This window comes from Struthio camelus, chromosome 29 (genome assembly GCF_040807025.1).
Source record: "Struthio camelus isolate bStrCam1 chromosome 29, bStrCam1.hap1, whole genome shotgun sequence".
Classification (NCBI taxonomy): Eukaryota; Metazoa; Chordata; class Aves; order Struthioniformes; family Struthionidae; genus Struthio; species Struthio camelus.
Genome location: NC_090970.1, coordinates 1,565,973 through 1,569,073, shown reverse-complemented (window position 1 = coordinate 1,569,073; position 3,101 = coordinate 1,565,973). Strand labels below are relative to the sequence as shown.

Below are 3,101 nucleotides of genomic sequence, written 5' to 3'. Positions count from 1 at the left end.
CTGTGGAAGAAGAGCCCAAATTTCAGGCACAGTTCTCAGAAGATCCCTTTTATTATAGGGATGCTACCTGGGAGGCCACCTCTGACACAGTGACAGGCAGATTTACAGAAGGTCTCTGGGTCAGACACTCAGGGTTTGTGCTGCTGGAGAAATGGGATGATTTCAAATCTTTCTACATAAACATGATTATCAGAGAGAGAACTCCCAAAGCAGAGGAGTTTCTGGAGATAACCTGGAAATTGCTTGCGAAGAGAGAAGGGCAGCTTAGTGCTGCTGAACTGGAAGCAGCTGAATCTGTTTCCTCAGGGCCTCCTTGAGCTCCTTGTTCCTCATGCTGTAGAAGAGGGGGTTCACTGCTGGAGGCACCACCGCGTACACAACAGCCACCACCACATCCAGAGCTGGGGAGGACATGGAGGGGGGCTTCAGGTGGGCAACCATCACAGTGCTCATGTACAGGGAGACCACGGCCAGGTGCGGGAGGCACATGGAGAAGGCTTTGTGCCTTCCCTGCTCAGAGGGCATCCTCAGCACAGCTCTGAAGATCTGCACGTAGGACAGCACAATGAAAACGAAACACCCCAAAGCTAATCCAACAGTAACGACCAGAAGCCCCACTTCCTGGAGGTAGGATTGTGAGCAGGAGAGCTTGAGAATCTGGGGAACCTCACAGAAGAACTGGTTCAGGACATTGCCTTGGCAGAGAGGAATGGAAAATGTGTTGGCAGTGTGCAGGAGAGCATTGAGGAAAGCACTGGCCCAGGCGGCTGCTGCCATCCTGACACAAGCTCTGGTGTCCAGGAGGGTCCCATAGCACAGGGGTCTGCAGATGGCAATGTAGCAGTCATAGGCCATGACTGTGAGGAGAAAATACTCGGCTGAAAATAAGAAGACAAAGGAAAAGAGCTGGGCAGCACATCCTGCATAGGAAATGGTCCTGGTGTCCCTCAGGGAATTGGCTATGGATTTGGAGACAGTGGTGGAGATGGAGGCCAGGTCGAGGAGGGCGAGGTGGAGGAGGAAGAAGTACATGGGGGTGTGGAGGCGGTGGTGGCAGGCTACGGCTGTGATGATGAGTCCGTTGGCCAGGAGGGCAGCCAGGTAGATGCCCAGGAAGAGTGAGAAGTGCAAGAGCTGCAGCCCCCGTGTGTCTGCAAATGCCACGAGGAGGAACTCTTTGGGAGAGCTGCTGTTGGACATTTACTCTCTCTGGGAATGGGGACCTGTCCAAGAAGGAAAAGACAGTGACAATTTAGAGCAGTCTTCTGTGAGCCATACCTTTTGCCCTTCTCTTGGAGCCTCCCACATGCCCTTTGTCCTTTTCCTTCATTCAGTTCCTTGTCTTGAGTGCTAATTTGCACTGCCTGAGTGTGCCTTGCAGAGCAGTGGCCGCTGCTGATGATCTCCAGCGGGGTCACTTCTGCTCGGCCAGGGGGTGTCAATGGAGGGAAGTGCCAAACATTCCCAGGTATAGGGTGGGGATAGGAGGGCCTTGGGTGTCATGAGTGGCGTTCAGGAGACTTGGTCCAGTGACCCAGGGGGAAATTTCTCTATTTACCATAAGGAGAGATGAATATAGCACTGCGCCTGACTAGTAAAGCCCTACAATGGAAGAAGGCTCAGGGGAGACGGGCCAGGGAGTGGATCAACTGGTGTAAATGGTTCTGCCTGAGTTCATCAAAGCAGTGTGAATGTCTCCCTGAGTCAGCCAGATCTGTATGGGGGGGAAGTGTGTGTGTGGCTCAGCCCAACACAGAGTTCAACACCTGAACAACTAACAGAAGAATTGCCAAGGGACCAACAGACTTGAGCTGGTTTCAACCCACATACTCCTTCCCAGTGACTGGGGACACCCAGGGTCGTGACGGTGAGCATATTATAGAGACTGGTAACAGGGATCACATTTTCATTGTGATTAAACTGCATATTGCAATTGCTGCATTTTGCTAAGCGTAACTTACACTTGTACTGTGATTTCAGTACACTGCTGTATCACTCTGCTGAATCCAAACCCCCGTGTAACATCAAATATCATCAAAGAATAAATTCTGATATTAAACATTACACTCTCCAGGTGTGGAACATCAAAAAGACCCTGGTCAGACACTATTGGACTCTGTCAAGCACGCGTGCCAGCTGTCTCGGAAAGGGAAGATCCTTGGGAGGGATTCATCTCCCCCAGCCTTGCCCTCTTCAACAGAGGTGTCTGTGTCCGGATCAATCACACCAGCTCCCACTCCAGAAAGGGAGAGGAACAGTCAAGTGAAGGCAGGGGCTGACCCGACCCTTTCTAGACATCTTCATCCCAATGAGATCCTGAGAGCAATGGGACCCTGTCCTCACGCCCATTTACCGTGTGTGCTCTCTCTGCAGGCACTGTGGTGGGAGGGGGAGGTGACTAGCTCTGAGGTACACATGCTGTAGCAGGTTACGTCCACCCCTTATGTGGAAGGGCAGGTCAACGTTTAGACACCTGTTTTCTCTGGAAAATAACCTTCAGCAGAGGAGTCTGATTATTTATTTAGCTTTTAGGTGCCTCCCTCTCACCGTGGTGGCATTCTTTGACAGAGCAGAAATCTTTGGCCTTTCAGTTGCTCTCAGCATGAGCACTTGGGCATCCCGAGGGGAAAAGAGGGCTCGCTGTGTCATGGGATCTGGTCTGCCAAGGAGTCCTGCCCCTCACTGCCCTGCACTCGCACCTCTCTCCGCTAAAGGACACTCACCCTCACAAGTGCCTCTCAGAGAGAAACCGGACGGAGCGGAGAGTGGAGGACTTCAGGCGGTAAGGGAAGATTTCCAAAGGTCTGGCTGCAGAGCAGGCAGCTCATGCCCTGGACCCCTTGGCTGTCAGGGCAGAGGCTCTGCTGGGTGGGAGAGGAGACACAGGCAGCATGCTCAGAGGAAGGTGTTTGTATTGGAGGGACTGACCATGACTTGCCCAAATCCATCTCCCATGATGATTCTGCTAGCATTTCCCTCTCATTCCCTGCCCATCTCGGCTGCCCTGCTGGCAGCTTTCTCAGTCCCTACACCTTTTCCCTCTCAGGGATCACAGACCCCATCCCACCCTCTGTGGGCTCAGTTCTGCCCTACAGAAATCT

General features: G+C 52.6%; 1 pseudogene; it reads right to left on the bottom strand.

The window, feature by feature from the left end:
* Positions 1 to 264: 264 nt before the first annotated feature.
* LOC138062715 (olfactory receptor 14J1-like) lies at positions 265 to 1,926 on the bottom strand (annotated as a pseudogene).
* Between the last annotated feature and the right edge of the window lie 1,175 nt (positions 1,927 to 3,101).